The 19,037-nt window shown below is 46.7% G+C and overlaps 35 non-coding genes and 5 pseudogenes across 35 annotated transcripts; all 40 read left to right on the top strand.

The window, feature by feature from the left end:
* The first annotated feature begins 194 nt into the window (after nt 1–194).
* LOC148797301 (5S ribosomal RNA) lies at nt 195–313 on the top strand. Its single transcript, XR_016074099.1, has one exon. It is a non-coding gene; the product is annotated as a 5S ribosomal RNA (ribosomal RNA).
* A 356-nt stretch (nt 314–669) lies between these two features.
* Nucleotides 670–788, top strand: LOC148797300 (5S ribosomal RNA). The gene has a single exon (XR_016074332.1). It is a non-coding gene; the product is annotated as a 5S ribosomal RNA (ribosomal RNA).
* Nucleotides 789–1,142: 354 nt separating this feature from the next.
* Nucleotides 1,143–1,261, top strand: LOC148797299 (5S ribosomal RNA). Its single transcript, XR_016074321.1, has one exon. It is a non-coding gene; the product is annotated as a 5S ribosomal RNA (ribosomal RNA).
* Nucleotides 1,262–1,615: 354 nt separating this feature from the next.
* Nucleotides 1,616–1,734, top strand: LOC148797298 (5S ribosomal RNA). Its single transcript, XR_016074098.1, has one exon. It is a non-coding gene; the product is annotated as a 5S ribosomal RNA (ribosomal RNA).
* A 355-nt stretch (nt 1,735–2,089) lies between these two features.
* LOC148797297 (5S ribosomal RNA) lies at nt 2,090–2,208 on the top strand. Its single transcript, XR_016071408.1, has one exon. It is a non-coding gene; the product is annotated as a 5S ribosomal RNA (ribosomal RNA).
* A 353-nt stretch (nt 2,209–2,561) lies between these two features.
* Nucleotides 2,562–2,680, top strand: LOC148797296 (5S ribosomal RNA; annotated as a pseudogene).
* A 355-nt stretch (nt 2,681–3,035) lies between these two features.
* LOC148797295 (5S ribosomal RNA) lies at nt 3,036–3,154 on the top strand. Its single transcript, XR_016070201.1, has one exon. It is a non-coding gene; the product is annotated as a 5S ribosomal RNA (ribosomal RNA).
* Nucleotides 3,155–3,510: 356 nt separating this feature from the next.
* On the top strand, nt 3,511–3,629 carry LOC148797294 (5S ribosomal RNA). Its single transcript, XR_016071265.1, has one exon. It is a non-coding gene; the product is annotated as a 5S ribosomal RNA (ribosomal RNA).
* Nucleotides 3,630–3,983: 354 nt separating this feature from the next.
* LOC148797293 (5S ribosomal RNA) lies at nt 3,984–4,102 on the top strand. Its single transcript, XR_016071929.1, has one exon. It is a non-coding gene; the product is annotated as a 5S ribosomal RNA (ribosomal RNA).
* Nucleotides 4,103–4,456: 354 nt separating this feature from the next.
* LOC148797292 (5S ribosomal RNA) lies at nt 4,457–4,575 on the top strand. The gene has a single exon (XR_016074097.1). It is a non-coding gene; the product is annotated as a 5S ribosomal RNA (ribosomal RNA).
* Nucleotides 4,576–4,931: 356 nt separating this feature from the next.
* On the top strand, nt 4,932–5,050 carry LOC148797291 (5S ribosomal RNA). The gene has a single exon (XR_016074310.1). It is a non-coding gene; the product is annotated as a 5S ribosomal RNA (ribosomal RNA).
* A 354-nt stretch (nt 5,051–5,404) lies between these two features.
* On the top strand, nt 5,405–5,523 carry LOC148797290 (5S ribosomal RNA). The gene has a single exon (XR_016071687.1). It is a non-coding gene; the product is annotated as a 5S ribosomal RNA (ribosomal RNA).
* A 354-nt stretch (nt 5,524–5,877) lies between these two features.
* On the top strand, nt 5,878–5,996 carry LOC148797289 (5S ribosomal RNA). The gene has a single exon (XR_016069122.1). It is a non-coding gene; the product is annotated as a 5S ribosomal RNA (ribosomal RNA).
* Nucleotides 5,997–6,352: 356 nt separating this feature from the next.
* On the top strand, nt 6,353–6,471 carry LOC148797288 (5S ribosomal RNA). The gene has a single exon (XR_016071264.1). It is a non-coding gene; the product is annotated as a 5S ribosomal RNA (ribosomal RNA).
* Nucleotides 6,472–6,825: 354 nt separating this feature from the next.
* On the top strand, nt 6,826–6,944 carry LOC148797287 (5S ribosomal RNA). The gene has a single exon (XR_016071928.1). It is a non-coding gene; the product is annotated as a 5S ribosomal RNA (ribosomal RNA).
* Nucleotides 6,945–7,298: 354 nt separating this feature from the next.
* On the top strand, nt 7,299–7,417 carry LOC148797286 (5S ribosomal RNA). Its single transcript, XR_016074096.1, has one exon. It is a non-coding gene; the product is annotated as a 5S ribosomal RNA (ribosomal RNA).
* Nucleotides 7,418–7,773: 356 nt separating this feature from the next.
* Nucleotides 7,774–7,892, top strand: LOC148797285 (5S ribosomal RNA). The gene has a single exon (XR_016074298.1). It is a non-coding gene; the product is annotated as a 5S ribosomal RNA (ribosomal RNA).
* A 354-nt stretch (nt 7,893–8,246) lies between these two features.
* LOC148797284 (5S ribosomal RNA) lies at nt 8,247–8,365 on the top strand. The gene has a single exon (XR_016074287.1). It is a non-coding gene; the product is annotated as a 5S ribosomal RNA (ribosomal RNA).
* A 354-nt stretch (nt 8,366–8,719) lies between these two features.
* On the top strand, nt 8,720–8,838 carry LOC148797283 (5S ribosomal RNA). Its single transcript, XR_016069767.1, has one exon. It is a non-coding gene; the product is annotated as a 5S ribosomal RNA (ribosomal RNA).
* Nucleotides 8,839–9,193: 355 nt separating this feature from the next.
* Nucleotides 9,194–9,312, top strand: LOC148797282 (5S ribosomal RNA). Its single transcript, XR_016071407.1, has one exon. It is a non-coding gene; the product is annotated as a 5S ribosomal RNA (ribosomal RNA).
* A 353-nt stretch (nt 9,313–9,665) lies between these two features.
* LOC148797281 (5S ribosomal RNA) lies at nt 9,666–9,784 on the top strand (annotated as a pseudogene).
* Nucleotides 9,785–10,139: 355 nt separating this feature from the next.
* Nucleotides 10,140–10,258, top strand: LOC148797280 (5S ribosomal RNA; annotated as a pseudogene).
* A 356-nt stretch (nt 10,259–10,614) lies between these two features.
* LOC148797279 (5S ribosomal RNA) lies at nt 10,615–10,733 on the top strand. The gene has a single exon (XR_016071262.1). It is a non-coding gene; the product is annotated as a 5S ribosomal RNA (ribosomal RNA).
* Nucleotides 10,734–11,087: 354 nt separating this feature from the next.
* On the top strand, nt 11,088–11,206 carry LOC148797278 (5S ribosomal RNA). The gene has a single exon (XR_016071927.1). It is a non-coding gene; the product is annotated as a 5S ribosomal RNA (ribosomal RNA).
* Nucleotides 11,207–11,560: 354 nt separating this feature from the next.
* Nucleotides 11,561–11,679, top strand: LOC148797277 (5S ribosomal RNA). The gene has a single exon (XR_016075131.1). It is a non-coding gene; the product is annotated as a 5S ribosomal RNA (ribosomal RNA).
* Nucleotides 11,680–12,035: 356 nt separating this feature from the next.
* LOC148797276 (5S ribosomal RNA) lies at nt 12,036–12,154 on the top strand. The gene has a single exon (XR_016074591.1). It is a non-coding gene; the product is annotated as a 5S ribosomal RNA (ribosomal RNA).
* A 354-nt stretch (nt 12,155–12,508) lies between these two features.
* On the top strand, nt 12,509–12,627 carry LOC148797275 (5S ribosomal RNA). Its single transcript, XR_016074276.1, has one exon. It is a non-coding gene; the product is annotated as a 5S ribosomal RNA (ribosomal RNA).
* Nucleotides 12,628–12,981: 354 nt separating this feature from the next.
* LOC148797274 (5S ribosomal RNA) lies at nt 12,982–13,100 on the top strand. Its single transcript, XR_016074681.1, has one exon. It is a non-coding gene; the product is annotated as a 5S ribosomal RNA (ribosomal RNA).
* Nucleotides 13,101–13,455: 355 nt separating this feature from the next.
* Nucleotides 13,456–13,574, top strand: LOC148797273 (5S ribosomal RNA). Its single transcript, XR_016071406.1, has one exon. It is a non-coding gene; the product is annotated as a 5S ribosomal RNA (ribosomal RNA).
* Nucleotides 13,575–13,927: 353 nt separating this feature from the next.
* LOC148797272 (5S ribosomal RNA) lies at nt 13,928–14,046 on the top strand (annotated as a pseudogene).
* Nucleotides 14,047–14,401: 355 nt separating this feature from the next.
* On the top strand, nt 14,402–14,520 carry LOC148797271 (5S ribosomal RNA; annotated as a pseudogene).
* A 356-nt stretch (nt 14,521–14,876) lies between these two features.
* On the top strand, nt 14,877–14,995 carry LOC148797270 (5S ribosomal RNA). The gene has a single exon (XR_016074265.1). It is a non-coding gene; the product is annotated as a 5S ribosomal RNA (ribosomal RNA).
* Nucleotides 14,996–15,349: 354 nt separating this feature from the next.
* Nucleotides 15,350–15,468, top strand: LOC148797269 (5S ribosomal RNA). The gene has a single exon (XR_016071685.1). It is a non-coding gene; the product is annotated as a 5S ribosomal RNA (ribosomal RNA).
* Nucleotides 15,469–15,822: 354 nt separating this feature from the next.
* LOC148797268 (5S ribosomal RNA) lies at nt 15,823–15,941 on the top strand. Its single transcript, XR_016069121.1, has one exon. It is a non-coding gene; the product is annotated as a 5S ribosomal RNA (ribosomal RNA).
* A 356-nt stretch (nt 15,942–16,297) lies between these two features.
* LOC148797267 (5S ribosomal RNA) lies at nt 16,298–16,416 on the top strand. The gene has a single exon (XR_016071261.1). It is a non-coding gene; the product is annotated as a 5S ribosomal RNA (ribosomal RNA).
* A 354-nt stretch (nt 16,417–16,770) lies between these two features.
* LOC148797266 (5S ribosomal RNA) lies at nt 16,771–16,889 on the top strand. Its single transcript, XR_016071926.1, has one exon. It is a non-coding gene; the product is annotated as a 5S ribosomal RNA (ribosomal RNA).
* A 354-nt stretch (nt 16,890–17,243) lies between these two features.
* LOC148797265 (5S ribosomal RNA) lies at nt 17,244–17,362 on the top strand. The gene has a single exon (XR_016069120.1). It is a non-coding gene; the product is annotated as a 5S ribosomal RNA (ribosomal RNA).
* Nucleotides 17,363–17,718: 356 nt separating this feature from the next.
* LOC148797264 (5S ribosomal RNA) lies at nt 17,719–17,837 on the top strand. The gene has a single exon (XR_016071260.1). It is a non-coding gene; the product is annotated as a 5S ribosomal RNA (ribosomal RNA).
* A 354-nt stretch (nt 17,838–18,191) lies between these two features.
* On the top strand, nt 18,192–18,310 carry LOC148797263 (5S ribosomal RNA). Its single transcript, XR_016071925.1, has one exon. It is a non-coding gene; the product is annotated as a 5S ribosomal RNA (ribosomal RNA).
* Nucleotides 18,311–18,664: 354 nt separating this feature from the next.
* Nucleotides 18,665–18,783, top strand: LOC148797262 (5S ribosomal RNA). The gene has a single exon (XR_016074095.1). It is a non-coding gene; the product is annotated as a 5S ribosomal RNA (ribosomal RNA).
* Nucleotides 18,784–19,037: the final 254 nt, after the last annotated feature.

Below are 19,037 nucleotides of genomic sequence, written 5' to 3'. Positions count from 1 at the left end.
CATTGTGGGCCCCGCGATAGTATTGCATCTATCCGGGGGTGCGGCAGATCTGAAATGCAAACACTCTGCTCACGTAGGAGCTTGTGCACGGTTACCAAGGGAGGAAGGCTGCATACACAGTTTTTTCAAATCTAAAACAATTAATGGAGGGGAGCAAGATAGTGCATAAAGATCTAAGCGAGCATGAATTAAACGGGTGCGATCATACCAGCACTAATGCACCGGATCCCATCAGAACTCCGAAGTTAAGTGTGCATGGGCGGGAGTAGTCCTAGGATGGGTGACCTCCTGGGAAGTCCTCGTGTTGCACCCCAATTTTATTAATATTTTATTTCGATATCGTATTTGCAAATTCCATTTGTCGTTTCGGCGAGACAAACGCAAACAACGCGCCGGATACTCGGACCATTTGCGGCACGATTGTCATTACTGAATGGGAACCGTGAAAAAACCGGGCTTTTGTCATTCGTCGTGCATTGTGGGCCCCGCGATAGTATTGCATCTATCCGGGGGTGCGGCAGATCTAAAAAGCAAACACTCTGCTCACGTAAGAGCTTGTGCACGGTTACCAAGGGAGGAAGGCTGCATACACAGTTTTTTTCAAGTCTAAAACAATTAATGGAGGGGAGCAAGATAGTGCATAAAGATCTAAGCGAGCATGAATCAAACGGGTGCGATCATACCAGCACTAATGCACCGGATCCCATCAGAACTCCGAAGTTAAGCGTGCTTGGGCGAGAGTAGTACTAGGATGGGTGACCTCCTGGGAAGTCCTCGTGTTGCACCCCAATTTTATTAATATTTTATTTTGATTTGTATTTGCAAATTCCATTTGTTGTTTCTGGGAGACAACTGGAAACAATGCGTCGGATACTCGGACCATTTGCGGCACGATCGTCATTACTGAATGGCAACGATGCAAGAACCGGGCTTTCGGCATTCGTCATGCATTGTGGGCCCCGCGATAGTATTGCATCTATCCGGGGGTGCGACAGATCTGAAATACAAACACTCTGCTCACGTAGGAACTTGTGCACGGTTACCAAGGGAGGAAGGCTGCATACACAGTTTTTTCAAATCTAAAACAATTAATGGAGGGGAGCAAGATAGTGCATAAAGATCTTAGCGAGCATGAAATAAACGGGTGCGATCATACCAGCACTAATGCACCGGATCCCATCAGAACTCCGAAGTTAAGCGTGCTTGGGCGAGAGTAGTACTAGGATGGGTGACCTCCTGGGAAGTCCTCGTGTTGCACCCCAATTTTATTAATATTTTATTTTGATTTGTATTTGCAAATTCCATTTGTTGTTTCTGGGAGACAACTGGAAACAATGCGTCGGATACTCGGACCATTTGCGGCACGATCGTCATTACTGAATGGCAACGATGCAAGAACCGGGCTTTCGGCATTCGTCATGCATTGTGGGCCCCGCGATAGTATTGCATCTATCCGGGGGTGCGGCAGATCTGAAATGCAAACACTCTGCTCACGTAGGAGCTTGTGCACGGTTACCAAGGGAGGAAGGCTGCATACACAGTTTTTTCAAATCTAAAACAATTAATGGAGGGGAGCAAGATAGTGCATAAAGATCTAAGCGAGCATGAATTAAACGGGTGCGATCATACCAGCACTAATGCACCGGATCCCATCAGAACTCCGAAGTTAAGTGTGCATGGGCGGGAGTAGTCCTAGGATGGGTGACCTCCTGGGAAGTCCTCGTGTTGCACCCCAATTTTATTAATATTTTATTTCGATATCGTATTTGCATATTCCATTTGTCGTTTCGGCGAGACAAACGCAAACAACGCGCCGGATACTCGGACCATTTGCGGCACGATCGTCATTACTGAATGAGAACCGTGCAAAAACCGGGCTTTTGGCATTCGTCGTGCATTGTGGGCCCCGCGATAGTATTGCATCTATCCGGGGGTGCGGCTGATCTAAAAAGCAAACACTCTGCTCACGTAAGAGCTTGTGCACGGTTACCAAGGGAGGAAGGCTGCATACACAGTTTTTTCAAGTCTAAAACAATTAATGGAGGGGAGCAAGATAGTGCATAAAGATCTAAGCGAGCATGAATTAAACGGGTGCGATCATACCAGCACTAATGCACCGGATCCCATCAGAACTCTGAAGTTAAGCGTGCTTGGGCGAGAGTAGTACTAGGATGGGTGACCTCCTGGGAAGTCCTCGTGTTGCACCCCAATTTTATTAATATTTTATTTTGATTTGTATTTGCAAATTCCATTTGTTGTTTCTGGGAGATACTGGAAACAATGCGTCGGATACTCGGACCATTTGCGGCACGATCGTCATTACTGAATGGCCACGATGCAAGAACCGGGCTTTCGGCATTCGTCATGCATTGTGGGCCCCGCGATACTATTGCATCTATCCGGAGGTGCGGCAGATCTGAAAAACAAACACTCCGCTCACGTAGGAGCTTGTGCACGGTTACCAAGGGAAAGAGGCTGCATACACATTTTTTTCAAATCTAAAACAATTAATGGAAGGGAGCAAGATAGGTCATAAAGATCTAAGCGAGCATGAATTAAACGGGTGCTATCATACCAGCACTAATGCACCGGATCTCATCAGAACTCCGAAGTTAAGTGTGCTTGGGCGAGAGTAGTATTAGGATGGGTGACCTCCTCGGAAGTCCTTGTGTTTCACCCTAATTTTATTAATATTTTATTTCGATATCGTATTTGCAAATTCCATTTGTCGTTTCGGCGAGACAAACTCAAACAACGCGCCGGATACTCGGACCATTTGCGGCACGATCGTCATTACTGAATGGGAACCGTGCAAAAACCGGGCTTTTGGCATTCGTCGTGCATTGTGGGCCCCGCGATAGTATTGCATCTATCCGGGGGTGCGGCAGATCTGAAAAGCAAACACTCTGCTCACGTAGGAGCTTGTGCACGGTTACCAAGGGAGGAAGGCTGCATACACAGTTTTTTCAAGTCTAAAACAATTAATGGAGGGGAGCAAGATAGTGCATAAAGATCTAAGCGAGCATGAATTAACCGGGTGCGATCATACTAGCACTAATGCATCGGATCCCATCAGAACTCCGAAGTTAAGTGTGCATGGGCGGGAGTAGTCCTAGGATGGGTGACCTCCTGGGAAGTCCTCGTGTTGCACCCCAATTTTATTAATATTTTATTTCGATATCGTATTTGCAAATTCCATTTGTCGTTTCGGCGAGACAAACGCAAACAACGCGCCGGATACTCGGACCATTTGCGGCACGATTGTCATTACTGAATGGGAACCGTGAAAAAACCAGGCTTTTGGCATTCGTCGTGCATTGTGGGCCCCGCGATAGTATTGCATCTATCCGGGGGTGCGGCAGATCTAAAAAGCAAACACTCTGCTCACGTAAGAGCTTGTGCACGGTTACCAAGGGAGGAAGGCTGCATACACAGTTTTTTTCAAGTCTAAAACAATTAATGGAGGGGAGCAAGATAGTGCATAAAGATCTAAGCGAGCATGAATTAAACGGGTGCGATCATACCAGCACTAATGCACCGGATCCCATAAGAACTCCGAAGTTAAGCGTGCTTGGGCGAGAGTAGTACTAGGATGGGTGACCTCCTGGGAAGTCCTCGTGTTGCACCCCAATTTTATTAATATTTTATTTTGATTTGTATTTGCAAATTCCATTTGTTGTTTCTGGGAGACAACTGGAAACAATGCGTCGGATACTCGGACCATTTGCGGCACGATCGTCATTACTGAATGGCAACGATGCAAGAACCGGGCTTTCGGCATTCGTCATGCATTGAGGGCCCCGCGATAGTATTGCATCTATCCGGGGGTGCGGCAGATCTGAAATACAAACACTCTGCTCACGTAGGAGCTTGTGCACGGTTACCAAGGGAGGAAGGCTGCATACACAGTTTTTTCAAATCTAAAACAATTAATGGAGGGGAGCAAGATAGTGCATAAAGATCTAAGCGAGCATGAATTAAACGGGTGCGATCATACCAGCACTAATGCACCGGATCCCATCAGAACTCCGAAGTTAAGCGTGCTTGGGCGAGAGTAGTACTAGGATGGGTGACCTCCTTGGAAGTCCTCGTGTTGCACCCCAATTTTATTAATATTTTATTTTGATTTGTATTTGCAAATTCCATTTGTTGTTTCTGGGAGACAACTGGAAACAATGCGTCGGATACTCGGACCATTTGCGGCACGATCGTCATTACTGAATGGCAACGATGCAAGAACCGGGCTTTCGGCATTCGTCATGCATTGTGGGCCCCGCGATAGTATTGCATCTATCCGGGGGTGCGGCAGATCTGAAATGCAAACACTCTGCTCACGTAGGAGCTTGTGCACGGTTACCAAGGGAGGAAGGCTGCATACACAGTTTTTTCAAATCTAAAACAATTAATGGAGGGGAGCAAGATAGTGCATAAAGATCTAAGCGAGCATGAATTAAACGGGTGCGATCATACCAGCACTAATGCACCGGATCCCATCAGAACTCCGAAGTTAAGTGTGCATGGGCGGGAGTAGTCCTAGGATGGGTGACCTCCTGGGAAGTCCTCGTGTTGCACCCCAATTTTATTAATATTTTATTTCGATATCGTATTTGCAAATTCCATTTGTCGTTTCGGCGAGACAAACGCAAACAACGCGCCGGATACTCGGACCATTTGCGGCCCGATTGTCATTACTGAATGGGAACCGTGAAAAAACCGGGCTTTTGGCATTCGTCGTGCATTGTGGGCCCCGCGATAGTATTGCATCTATCCGGGGGTGCGGCAGATCTAAAAAGCAAACACTCTGCTCACGTAAGAGCTTGTGCACGGTTACCAAGGGAGGAAGGCTGCATACACAGTTTTTTTCAAGTCTAAAACAATTAATGGAGGGGAGCAAGATAGTGCATAAAGATCTAAGCGAGCATGAATTAAACGGGTGCGATCATACCAGCACTAATGCACCGGATCCCATCAGAACTCCGAAGTTAAGCGTGCTTGGGCGAGAGTAGTACTAGGATGGGTGACCTCCTGGGAAGTCCTCGTGTTGCACCCCAATTTTATTAATATTTTATTTTGATTTGTATTTGCAAATTCCATTTGTTGTTTCTGGGAGACAACTGGAAACAATGCGTCGGATACTCGGACCATTTGCGGCACGATCGTCATTACTGAATGGCAACGATGCAAGAACCTGGCTTTCGGCATTCGTCATGCATTGTGGGCCCCGCGATAGTATTGCATCTATCCGGGGGTGCGGCAGATCTGAAATACAAACACTCTGCTCACGTAGGAACTTGTGCACGGTTATCAAGGGAGGAAGGCTGCATACACAGTTTTTTCAAATCTAAAACAATTAATGGAGGGGAGCAAGATAGTGCATAAAGATCTAAGCGAGCATGAATTAAACGGGTGCGATCATACCAGCACTAATGCACCGGATCCCATCAGAACTCCGAAGTTAAGCGTGCTTGGGCGAGAGTAGTACTAGGATGGGTGACCTCCTGGGAAGTCCTCGTGTTGTACCCCAATTTTATTAATATTTTATTTTGATTTGTATTTGCAAATTCCATTTGTTGTTTCTGGGAGACAACTGGAAACAATGCGTCGGATACTCGGACAATTTGCGGCACGATCGTCATTACTGAATGGCAACGATGCAAGAACCGGGCTTTCGGCATTCGTCATGCATTGTGGGCCCCGCGATAGTATTGCATCTATCCGGGGGTGCGGCAGATCTGAAATGCAAACACTCTGCTCACGTAGGAGCTTGTGCACGGTTACCACGGGAGGAAGGCTGCATACACAGTTTTTTCAAATCTAAAACAATTAATGGAGGGGAGCAAGATAGTGCATAAAGATCTAAGCGAGCATGAATTAAACGGGTGCGATCATACCAGCACTAATGCACCGGATCCCATCAGAACTCCGAAGTTAAGTGTGCATGGGCGGGAGTAGTCCTAGGATGGGTGACCTCCTTGGAAGTCCTCGTGTTGCACCCCAATTTTATTAATATTTTATTTCGATATCGTATTTGCAAATTCCATTTGTCGTTTCGGCGAGACAAACGCAAACAACGCGCCGGATACTCGGACCATTTGCGGCACGATTGTCATTACTGAATGGGAACCGTGAAAAAACCAGGCTTTTGGCATTCGTCGTGCATTGTGGGCCCCGCGATAGTATTGCATCTATCCGGGGGTGCGGCAGATCTAAAAAGCAAACACTCTGCTCACGTAAGAGCTTGTGCACGGTTACCAAGGGAGGAAGGCTGCATACACAGTTTTTTTCAAGTCTAAAACAATTAATGGAGGGGAGCAAGATAGTGCATAAAGATCTAAGCGAGCATGAATTAAACGGGTGCGATCATACCAGCACTAATGCACCGGATCCCATAAGAACTCCGAAGTTAAGCGTGCTTGGGCGAGAGTAGTACTAGGATGGGTGACCTCCTGGGAAGTCCTCGTGTTGCACCCCAATTTTATTAATATTTTATTTTGATTTGTATTTGCAAATTCCATTTGTTGTTTCTGGGAGACAACTGGAAACAATGCGTCGGATACTCGGACCATTTGCGGCACGATCGTCATTACTGAATGGCAACGATGCAAGAACCGGGCTTTCGGCATTCGTCATGCATTGTGGGCCCCGCGATAGTATAGCATCTATCCGGGGGTGCGGCAGATCTGAAATACAAACACTCTGCTCACGTAGGAGCTTGTGCACGGTTACCAAGGGAGGAAGGCTGCATACACAGTTTTTTCAAATCTAAAACAATTAATGGAGGGGAGCAAGATAGTGCATAAAGATCTAAGCGAGCATGAATTAAACGGGTGCGATCATACCAGCACTAATGCACCGGATCCCATCAGAACTCCGAAGTTAAGCGTGCTTGGGCGAGAGTAGTACTAGGATGGGTGACCTCCTTGGAAGTCCTCGTGTTGCACCCCAATTTTATTAATATTTTATTTTGATTTGTATTTGCAAATTCCATTTGTTGTTTCTGGGAGACAACTGGAAACAATGCGTCGGATACTCGGACCATTTGCGGCACGATCGTCATTACTGAATGGCAACGATGCAAGAACCGGGCTTTCGGCATTCGTCATGCATTGTGGGCCCCGCGATAGTATTGCATCTATCCGGGGGTGCGGCAGATCTGAAATGCAAACACTCTGCTCACGTAGGAGCTTGTGCACGGTTACCAAGGGAGGAAGGCTGCATACACAGTTTTTTCAAATCTAAAACAATTAATGGAGGGGAGCAAGATAGTGCATAAAGATCTAAGCGAGCATGAATTAAACGGGTGCGATCATACCAGCACTAATGCACCGGATCCCATCAGAACTCCGAAGTTAAGTGTGCATGGGCGGGAGTAGTCCTAGGATGGGTGACCTCCTGGGAAGTCCTCGTGTTGCACCCCAATTTTATTAATATTTTATTTCGATATCGTATTTGCAAATTCCATTTGTCGTTTCGGCGAGACAAACGCAAACAACGCGCCGGATACTCGGACCATTTGCGGCACGATTGTCATTACTGAATGGGAACCGTGAAAAAACCGGGCTTTTGTCATTCGTCGTGCATTGTGGGCCCCGCGATAGTATTGCATCTATCCGGGGGTGCGGCAGATCTAAAAAGCAAACACTCTGCTCACGTAAGAGCTTGTGCACGGTTACCAAGGGAGGAAGGCTGCATACACAGTTTTTTTCAAGTCTAAAACAATTAATGGAGGGGAGCAAGATAGTGCATAAAGATCTAAGCGAGCATGAATCAAACGGGTGCGATCATACCAGCACTAATGCACCGGATCCCATCAGAACTCCGAAGTTAAGCGTGCTTGGGCGAGAGTAGTACTAGGATGGGTGACCTCCTGGGAAGTCCTCGTGTTGCACCCCAATTTTATTAATATTTTATTTTGATTTGTATTTGCAAATTCCATTTGTTGTTTCTGGGAGACAACTGGAAACAATGCGTCGGATACTCGGACCATTTGCGGCACGATCGTCATTACTGAATGGCAACGATGCAAGAACCGGGCTTTCGGCATTCGTCATGCATTGTGGGCCCCGCGATAGTATTGCATCTATCCGGGGGTGCGGCAGATCTGAAATACAAACACTCTGCTCACGTAGGAACTTGTGCACGGTTACCAAGGGAGGAAGGCTGCATACACAGTTTTTTCAAATCTAAAACAATTAATGGAGGGGAGCAAGATAGTGCATAAAGATCTAAGCGAGCATGAATTAAACGGGTGCGATCATACCAGCACTAATGCACCGGATCCCATCAGAACTCCGAAGTTAAGCGTGCTTGGGCGAGAGTAGTACTAGGATGGGTGACCTCCTGGGAAGTCCTCGTGTTGCACCCCAATTTTATTAATATTTTATTTTGATTTGTATTTGCAAATTCCATTTGTTGTTTCTGGGAGACAACTGGAAACAATGCGTCGGATACTCGGACCATTTGCGGCACGATCGTCATTACTGAATGGCAACGATGCAAGAACCGGGCTTTCGGCATTCGTCATGCATTGTGGGCCCCGCGATAGTATTGCATCTATCCGGGGGTGCGGCAGATCTGAAATGCAAACACTCTGCTCACGTAGGAGCTTGTGCACGGTTACCAAGGGAGGAAGGCTGCATACACAGTTTTTTCAAATCTAAAACAATTAATGGAGGGGAGCAAGATAGTGCATAAAGATCTAAGCGAGCATGAATTAAACGGGTGCGATCATACCAGCACTAATGCACCGGATCCCATCAGAACTCCGAATTTAAGTGTGCATGGGCGGGAGTAGTCCTAGGATGGGTGACCTCCTGGGAAGTCCTCGTGTTGCACCCCAATTTTATTAATATTTTATTTCGATATCGTATTTGCAAATTCCATTTGTCGTTTCGGCGAGACAAACGCAAACAACGCGCCGGATACTCGGACCATTTGCGGCACAATCGTCATTACTGAATGAGAACCGTGCAAAAACCGGGCTTTTGGCATTCGTCGTGCATTGTGGGCCCCGCGATAGTATTGCATCTATCCGGGGGTGCGGCAGATCTAAAAAGCAAACACTCTGCTCACGTAAGAGCTTGTGCACGGTTACCAAGGGAGGAAGGCTGCATACACAGTTTTTTCAAGTCTAAAACAATTAATGGAGGGGAGCAAGATAGTGCATAAAGATCTAAGCGAGCATGAATTAAACGGGTGCGATCATACCAGCACTAATGCACCGGATCCCATCAGAACTCTGAAGTTAAGCGTGCTTGGGCGAGAGTAGTACTAGGATGGGTGACCTCCTGGGAAGTCCTCGTGTTGCACCCCAATTTTATTAATATTTTATTTTGATTTGTATTTGCAAATTCCATTTGTTGTTTCTGGGAGATACTGGAAACAATGCGTCGGATACTCGGACCATTTGCGGCACGATCGTCATTACTGAATGGCCACGATGCAAGAACCGGGCTTTCGGCATTCGTCATGCATTGTGGGCCCCGTGATACTATTGCATCTATCCGGAGGTGCGGCAGATCTGAAAAACAAACACTCCGCTCACGTAGGAGCTTGTGCACGGTTACCAAGGGAAAGAGGCTGCATACACATTTTTTTCAAATCTAAAACAATTAATGGAAGGGAGCAAGATAGGTCATAAAGATCTAAGCGAGCATGAATTAAACGGGTGCTATCATACCAGCACTAATGCACCGGATCTCATCAGAACTCCGAAGTTAAGTGTGCTTGGGCGAGAGTAGTATTAGGATGGGTGACCTCCTCGGAAGTCCTTGTGTTTCACCCTAATTTTATTAATATTTTATTTCGATATCGTATTTGCAAATTCCATTTGTCGTTTCGGCGAGACAAACTCAAACAACGCGCCGGATACTCGGACCATTTGCGGCACGATCGTCATTACTGAATGGGAACCGTACAAAAACCGGGCTTTTGGCATTCGTCGTGCATTGTGGGCCCCGCGATAGTATTGCATCTATCCGGGGGTGCGGCAGATCTGAAAAACAAACACTCTGCTCACGTAGGAGCTTGTGCACGGTTACCAAGGGAGGAAGGCTGCATACACAGTTTTTTCAAATCTAAAACAATTAATGGAGGGGAGCAAGATAGTGCATAAAGATCTAAGCGAGCATGAATTAAGCGGGTGCGATCATACTAGCAGTAATGCATCGGATCCCATCAGAACTCCGAAGTTAAGTGTGCATGGGCGGGAGTAGTCCTAGGATGGGTGACCTCCTGGGAAGTCCTCGTGTTGCACCCCAATTTTATTAATATTTTATTTCGATATCGTATTTGCAAATTCCATTTGTCGTTTCGGCGAGACAAACGCAAACAACGCGCCGGATACTCGGACCATTTGCGGCACGATTGTCATTACTGAATGGGAACCGTGAAAAAACCAGGCTTTTGGCATTCGTCGTGCATTGTGGGCCCCGCGATAGTATTGCATCTATCCGGGGGTGCGGCAGATCTAAAAAGCAAACACTCTGCTCACGTAAGAGCTTGTGCACGGTTACCAAGGGAGGAAGGCTGCATACACAGTTTTTTTCACGTCTAAAACAATTAATGGAGGGGAGCAAGATAGTGCATAAAGATCTAAGCGAGCATGAATTAAACGGGTGCGATCATACCAGCACTAATGCACCGGATCCCATAAGAACTCCGAAGTTAAGCGTGCTTGGGCGAGAGTAGTACTAGGATGGGTGACCTCCTGGGAAGTCCTCGTGTTGCACCCCAATTTTATTAATATTTTATTTTGATTTGTATTTGCAAATTCCATTTGTTGTTTCTGGGAGACAACTGGAAACAATGCGTCGGATACTCGGACCATTTGCGGCACGATCGTCATTACTGAATGGCAACGATGCAAGAACCGGGCTTTCGGCATTCGTCATGCATTGTGGGCCCCGCGATAGTATTGCATCTATCCGGGGGTGCGGCAGATCTGAAATACAAACACTCTGCTCACGTAGGAGCTTGTGCACGGTTACCAAGGGAGGAAGGCTGCATACACAGTTTTTTCAAATCTAAAACAATTAATGGAGGGGTGCAAGATAGTGCATAAAGATCTAAGCGAGCATGAATTAAACGGGTGCGATCATACCAGCACTAATGCACCGGATCCCATCAGAACTCCGAAGTTAAGCGTGCTTGGGCGAGAGTAGTACTAGGATGGGTGACCTCCTTGGAAGTCCTCGTGTTGCACCCCAATTTTATTAATATTTTATTTTGATTTGTATTTGCAAATTCCATTTGTTGTTTCTGGGAGACAACTGGAAACAATGCGTCGGATACTCGGACCATTTGCGGCACGATCGTCATTACTGAATGGCAACGATGCAAGAACCGGGCTTTCGGCATTCGTCATGCATTGCGGGCCCCGCGATAGTATTGCATCTATCCGGGGGTGCGGCAGATCTGAAATGCAAACACTCTGCTCACGTAGGAGCTTGTGCACGGTTACCAAGGGAGGAAGGCTGCATACACAGTTTTTTCAAATCTAAAACAATTAATGGAGGGGAGCAAGATAGTGCATAAAGATCTAAGCGAGCATGAATTAAACGGGTGCGATCATACCAGCACTAATGCACCGGATCCCATCAGAACTCCGAAGTTAAGTGTGCATGGGCGGGTGTAGTCCTAGGATGGGTGACCTCCTGGGAAGTCCTCGTGTTGCACCCCAATTTTATTAATATTTTATTTCGATATCGTATTTGCAAATTCCATTTGTCGTTTCGGCGAGACAAACGCAAACAACGCGCCGGATACTCGGACCATTTGCGGCACGATTGTCATTACTGAATGGGAACCGTGAAAAAACCGGGCTTTTGGCATTCGTCGTGCATTGTGGGCCCCGCGATAGTATTGCATCTATCCGGGGGTGCGGCAGATCTAAAAAGCAAACACTCTGCTCACGTAAGAGCTTGTGCACGGTTACCAAGGGAGGAAGGCTGCATACACAGTTTTTTTCAAGTCTAAAACAATTAATGGAGGGGAGCAAGATAGTGCATAAAGATCTAAGCGAGCATGAATTAAACGGGTGCGATCATACCAGCACTAATGCACCGGATCCCATCAGAACTCCGAAGTTATGCGTGTTTGGGCGAGAGTAGTACTAGGATGGGTGACCTCCTGGGAAGTCCTCGTGTTGCACCCCAATTTTATTAATATTTTATTTTGATTTGTATTTGCAAATTCCATTTGTTGTTTCTGGGAGACAACTGGAAACAATGCGTCGGATACTCGGACCATTTGCGGCACGATCGTCATTACTGAATGGCAACGATGCAAGAACCGGGCTTTCGGCATTCGTCATGCATTGTGGGCCCCGCGATAGTATTGCATCTATCCGGGGGTGCGGCAGATCTGAAATACAAACACTCTGCTCACGTAGGAACTTGTGCACGGTTACCAAGGGAGGAAGGCTGCATACACAGTTTTTTCAAATCTAAAACAATTAATGGAGGGGAGCAAGATAGTGCATAAAGATCTTAGCGAGCATGAATTAAACGGGTGCGATCATACCAGCACTAATGCACCGGATCCCATCAGAACTCCGAAGTTAAGCGTGCTTGGGCGAGAGTAGTACTAGGATGGGTGACCTCCTGGGAAGTCCTCGTGTTGCACCCCAATTTTATTAATATTTTATTTTGATTTGTATTTGCAAATTCCATTTGTTGTTTCTGGGAGACAACTGGAAACAATGCGTCGGATACTCGGACCATTTGCGGCACGATCGTCATTACTGAATGGCAACGATGCAAGAACCGGGCTTTCGGCATTCGTCATGCATTGTGGGCCCCGCGATAGTATTGCATCTATCCGGGGGTGCGGCAGATCTGAAATGCAAACACTCTGCTCACGTAGGAGCTTGTGCACGGTTACCAAGGGAGGAAGGCTGCATACACAGTTTTTTCAAATCTAAAACAATTAATGGAGGGGAGCAAGATAGTGCATAAAGATCTAAGCGAGCATGAATTAAACGGGTGCGATCATACCAGCACTAATGCACCGGATCCCATCAGAACTCCGAAGTTAAGTGTGCATGGGCGGGAGTAGTCCTAAGATGGGTGACCTCCTGGGAAGTCCTCGTGTTGCACCCCAATTTTATTAATATTTTATTTCGATATCGTATTTGCATATTCCATTTGTCGTTTCGGCGAGACAAACGCAAACAACGCGCCGGATACTCGGACCATTTGCGGCACGATCGTCATTACTGAATGTGAACCGTGCAAAAACCGGGCTTTTGGCATTCGTCGTGCATTGTGGGCCCCGCGATAGTATTGCATCTATCCGGGGGTGCGGCAGATCTAAAAAGCAAACACTCTGCTCACGTAAGAGCTTGTGCACGGTTACCAAGGGAGGAAGGCTGCATACACAGTTTTTTCAAGTCTAAAACAATTAATGGAGGGGAGCAAGATAGTGCATAAAGATCTAAGCGAGCATGAATTAAACGGGTGCGATCATACCAGCACTAATGCACCGGATCCCATCAGAACTCTGAAGTTAAGCGTGCTTGGGCGAGAGTAGTACTAGGATGGGTGACCTCCTGGGAAGTCCTCGTGTTGCACCCCAATTTTATTAATATTTTATTTTGATTTGTATTTGCAAATTCCATTTGTTGTTTCTGGGAGATACTGGAAACAATGCGTCGGATACTCGGACCATTTGCGGCACGATCGTCATTACTGAATGGCCACGATGCAAGAACCGGGCTTTCGGCATTCGTCATGCATTGTGGGCCCCGCGATACTATTGCATCTATCCGGAGGTGCGGCAGATCTGAAAAACAAACACTCCGCTCACGTAGGAGCTTGTGCACGGTTACCAAGGGAAAGAGGCTGCATACACATTTTTTTCAAATCTAAAACAATTAATGGAAGGGAGCAAGATAGGTCATAAAGATCTAAGCGAGCATGAATTAAACGGGTGCTATCATACCAGCACTAATGCACCGGATCTCATCAGAACTCCGAAGTTAAGTGTGCTTGGGCGAGAGTAGTATTAGGATGGGTGACCTCCTCGGAAGTCCTTGTGTTTCACCCTAATTTAATTAATATTTTATTTCGATATCGTATTTGCAAATTCCATTTGTCGTTTCGGCGAGACAAACTCAAACAACGCGCCGGATACTCGGACCATTTGCGGCACGATCGTCATTACTGAATGGGAACCGTGCAAAAACCGGGCTTTTGGCATTCGTCGTGCATTGTGGGCCCCGCGATAGTATTGCATCTATCCGGGGGTGCGGCAGATCTGAAAAGCAAACACTCTGCTCACGTAGGAGCTTGTGCACGGTTACCAAGGGAGGAAGGCTGCATACACAGTTTTTTCAAGTCTAAAACAATTAATGGAGGGGAGCAAGATAGTGCATAAAGATCTAAGCGAGCATGAATTAAGCGGGTGCGATCATACTAGCACTAATGCTTCGGATCCCATCAGAACTCCGAAGTTAAGTGTGCATGGGCGGGAGTAGTCCTACGATGGGTGACCTCCTGGGAAGTCCTCGTGTTGCACCCCAATTTTATTAATATTTTATTTCGATATCGTATTTGCAAATTCCATTTGTCGTTTCGGCGAGACAAACGCAAACAACGCGCCGGATACTCGGACCATTTGCGGCCCGATTGTCATTACTGAATGGGAACCGTGAAAAAACCGGGCTTTTGGCATTCGTCGTGCATTGTGGGCCCCGCGATAGTATTGCATCTATCCGGGGGTGCGGCAGATCTAAAAAGCAAACACTCTGCTCACGTAAGAGCTTGTGCACGGTTACCAAGGGAGGAAGGCTGCATACACAGTTTTTTTCAAGTCTAAAACAATTAATGGAGGGGAGCAAGATAGTGCATAAAGATCTAAGCGAGCATGAATTAAACGGGTGCGATCATACCAGCACTAATGCACCGGATCCCATCAGAACTCCGAAGTTAAGCGTGCTTGGGCGAGAGTAGTACTAGGATGGGTGACCTCCTGGGAAGTCCTCGTGTTGCACCCCAATTTTATTAATATTTTATTTTGATTTGTATTTGCAAATTCCATTTGTTGTTTCTGGGAGACAACTGGAAACAATGCGTCGGATACTCGGACCATTTGCGGCACGATCGTCATTACTGAATGGCAACGATGCAAGAACCTGGCTTTCGGCATTCGTCCTGCATTGTGGGCCCCGCGATAGTATTGCATCTATCCGGGGGTGCGGCAGATCTGAAATACAAACACTCTGCTCACGTAGGAACTTGTGCACGGTTATCAAGGGAGGAAGGCTGCATACACAGTTTTTTCAAATCTAAAACAATTAATGGAGGGGAGCAAGATAGTGCATAAAGATCTAAGCGAGCATGAATTAAACGGGTGCGATCATACCAGCACTAATGCACCGGATCCCATCAGAACTCCGAAGTTAAGCGTGCTTGGGCGAGAGTAGTACTAGGATGGGTGACCTCCTGGGAAGTCCTCGTGTTGTACCCCAATTTTATTAATATTTTATTTTGATTTGTATTTGCAAATTCCATTTGTTGTTTCTGGGAGACAACTGGAAACAATGCGTCGGATACTCGGACAATTTGCGGCACGATCGTCATTACTGAATGGCAACGATGCAAGAACCGGGCTTTCGGCATTCGTCATGCATTGTGGGCCCCGCGATAGTATTGCATCTATCCGGGGGTGCGGCAGATCTGAAATGCAAACACTCTGCTCACGTAGGAGCTTGTGCACGGTTACCAAGGGAGGAAGGCTGCATACACAGTTTTTTCAAATCTAAAACAATTAATGGAGGGGAGCAAGATGGTGCATAAAGATCTAAGCGAGCATGAATTAAACGGGTGCGATCATACCAGCACTAATGCACCGGATCCCATCAGAACTCCGAAGTTAAGTGTGCATGGGCGGGAGTAGTCCTAGGATGGGTGACCTCCTTGGAAGTCCTCGTGTTGCACCCCAATTTTATTAATATTTTATTTCGATATCGTATTTGCAAATTCCATTTGTCGTTTCGGCGAGACAAACGCAAACAACGCGCCGGATACTCGGACCATTTGCGGCACGATTGTCATTACTGAATGGGAACCGTGAAAAAACCAGGCTTTTGGCATTCGTCGTGCATTGTGGGCCCCGCGATAGTATTGCATCTATCCGGGGGTGCGGCAGATCTAAAAAGCAAACACTCTGCTCACGTAAGAGCTTGTGCACGGTTACCAAGGGAGGAAGGCTGCATACACAGTTTTTTTCAAGTCTAAAACAATTAATGGAGGGGAGCAAGATAGTGCATAAAGATCTAAGCGAGCATGAATTAAACGGGTGCGATCATACCAGCACTAATGCACCGGATCCCATAAGAACTCCGAAGTTAAGCGTGCTTGGGCGAGAGTAGTACTAGGATGGGTGACCTCCTGGGAAGTCCTCGTGTTGCACCCCAATTTTATTAATATTTTATTTTGATTTGTATTTGCAAATTCCATTTGTTGTTTCTGGGAGACAACTGGAAACAATGCGTCGGATACTCGGACCATTTGCGGCACGATCGTCATTACTGAATGGCAACGATGCAAGAACCGGGCTTTCGGCATTCGTCATGCATTGTGGGCCCCGCGATAGTATTGCATCTATCCGGGGGTGCGGCAGATCTGAAATACAAACACTCTGCTCACGTAGGAGCTTGTGCACGGTTACCAAGGGAGGAAGGCTGCATACACAGTTTTTTCAAATCTAAAACAATTAATGGAGGGGAGCAAGATAGTGCATAAAGATCTAAGCGAGCATGAATTAAACGGGTGCGATCATACCAGCACTAATGCACCGGATCCCATCAGAACTCCGAAGTTAAGCGTGCTTGGGCGAGAGTAGTACTAGGATGGGTGACCTCCTTGGAAGTCCTCGTGTTGCACCCCAATTTTATTAATATTTTATTTTGATTTGTATTTGCAAATTCCATTTGTTGTTTCTGGGAGACAACTGGAAACAATGCGTCGGATACTCGGACCATTTGCGGCACGATCGTCATTACTGAATGGCAACGATGCAAGAACCGGGCTTTCGGCATTCGTCATGCATTGTGGGCCCCGCGATAGTATTGCATCTTTCCGGGGGTGCGGCAGATCTGAAATGCAAACACTCTGCTCACGTAGGAGCTTGTGCACGGTTACCAAGGGAGGAAGGCTGCATACACAGTTTTTTCAAATCTAAAACAATTAATGGAGGGGAGCAAGATAGTGCATAAAGATCTAAGCGAGCATGAATTAAACGGGTGCGATCATACCAGCACTAATGCACCGGATCCCATCAGAACTCCGAAGTTAAGTGTGCATGGGCGGGAGTAGTCCTAGGATGGGTGACCTCCTTGGAAGTCCTCGTGTTGCACCCCAATTTTATTAATATTTTATTTCGATATCGAATTTGCAAATTCCATTTGTCGTTTCGGCGAGACAAACGCAAACAACGCGCCGGATACTCGGACCATTTGCGGCACGATTGTCATTACTGAATGGGAACCGTGAAAAAACCAGGCTTTTGGCATTCGTCGTGCATTGTGGGCCCCGCGATAGTATTGCATCTATCCGGGGGTGCGGCAGATCTAAAAAGCAAACACTCTGCTCACGTAAGAGCTTGTGCACGGTTACCAAGGGAGGAAGGCTGCATACACAGTTTTTTTCAAGTCTAAAACAATTAATGGAGGGGAGCAAGATAGTGCATAAAGATCTAAGCGAGCATGAATTAAACGGGTGCGATCATACCAGCACTAATGCACCGGATCCCATAAGAACTCCGAAGTTAAGCGTGCTTGGGCGAGAGTAGTACTAGGATGGGTGACCTCCTGGGAAGTCCTCGTGTTGCACCCCAATTTTATTAATATTTTATTTTGATTTGTATTTGCAAATTCCATTTGTTGTTTCTGGGAGACAACTGGAAACAATGCGTCGGATACTCGGACCATTTGCGGCACGATCGTCATTACTGAATGGCAACGATGCAAGAACCGGGCTTTCGGCATTCGTCATGCATTGTGGGCCCCGCGATAGTATTGCATCTATCCGGGGGTGCGGCAGATCTGAAATACAAACACTCTGCTCACGTAGGAGCTTGTGCACGGTTACCAAGGGAGGAAGGCTGCATACACAGTTTTTTCAAATCTAAAACAATTAATGGAGGGGAGCAAGATAGTGCATAAAGATCTAAGCGAGCATGAATTAAACGGGTGCGATCATACCAGCACTAATGCACCGGATCCCATCAGAACTCCGAAGTTAAGCGTGCTTGGGCGAGAGTAGTACTAGGATGGGTGACCTCCTTGGAAGTCCTCGTGTTGCACCCCAATTTTATTAATATTTTATTTTGATTTGTATTTGCAAATTCCATTTGTTGTTTCTGGGAGACAACTGGAAACAATGCGTCGGATACTCGGACCATTTGCGGCACGATCGTCATTACTGAATGGCAACGATGCAAGAACCGGGCTTTCGGCTTTCGTCATGCATTGTGGGCCCCGCGATAGTATTGCATCTATCCGGGGGTGCGGCAGATCTGAAATGCAAACACTCTGCTCACGTAGGAGCTTGTGCACGGTTACCAAGGGAGGAAGGCTGCATACACAGTTTTTTCAAATCTAAAACAATTAATGGAGGGGAGCAAGATAGTGCATAAAGATCTAAGCGAGCATGAATTAAACGGGTGCGATCATACCAGCACTAATGCACCGGATCCCATCAGAACTCCGAAGTTAAGTGTGCATGGGCGGGAGTAGTCCTAGGATGGGTGACCTCCTGGGAAGTCCTCGTGTTGCACCCCAATTTTATTAATATTTTATTTCGATATCGTATTTGCAAATTCCATTTGTCGTTTCGGCGAGACAAACGCAAACAACGCGCCGGATACTCGGACCATTTGCGGCACGATTGTCATTACTGAATGGGAACCGTGAAAAAACCGGGCTTTTGTCATTCGTCGTGCATTGTGGGCCCCGCGATAGTATTGCATCTATCCGGGGGTGCGGCAGATCTAAAAAGCAAACACTCTGCTCACGTAAGAGCTTGTGCACGGTT

This window comes from Nelumbo nucifera, chromosome 4 (genome assembly GCF_055504915.1).
Source record: "Nelumbo nucifera cultivar China Antique chromosome 4, China Antique-T2T, whole genome shotgun sequence".
NCBI classification, from domain to species: domain Eukaryota; kingdom Viridiplantae; phylum Streptophyta; class Magnoliopsida; order Proteales; family Nelumbonaceae; genus Nelumbo; species Nelumbo nucifera.
The sequence above is the reverse complement of the archived record's forward strand: the minus strand, read 5'-3'. Positions and strand labels throughout refer to the sequence as shown.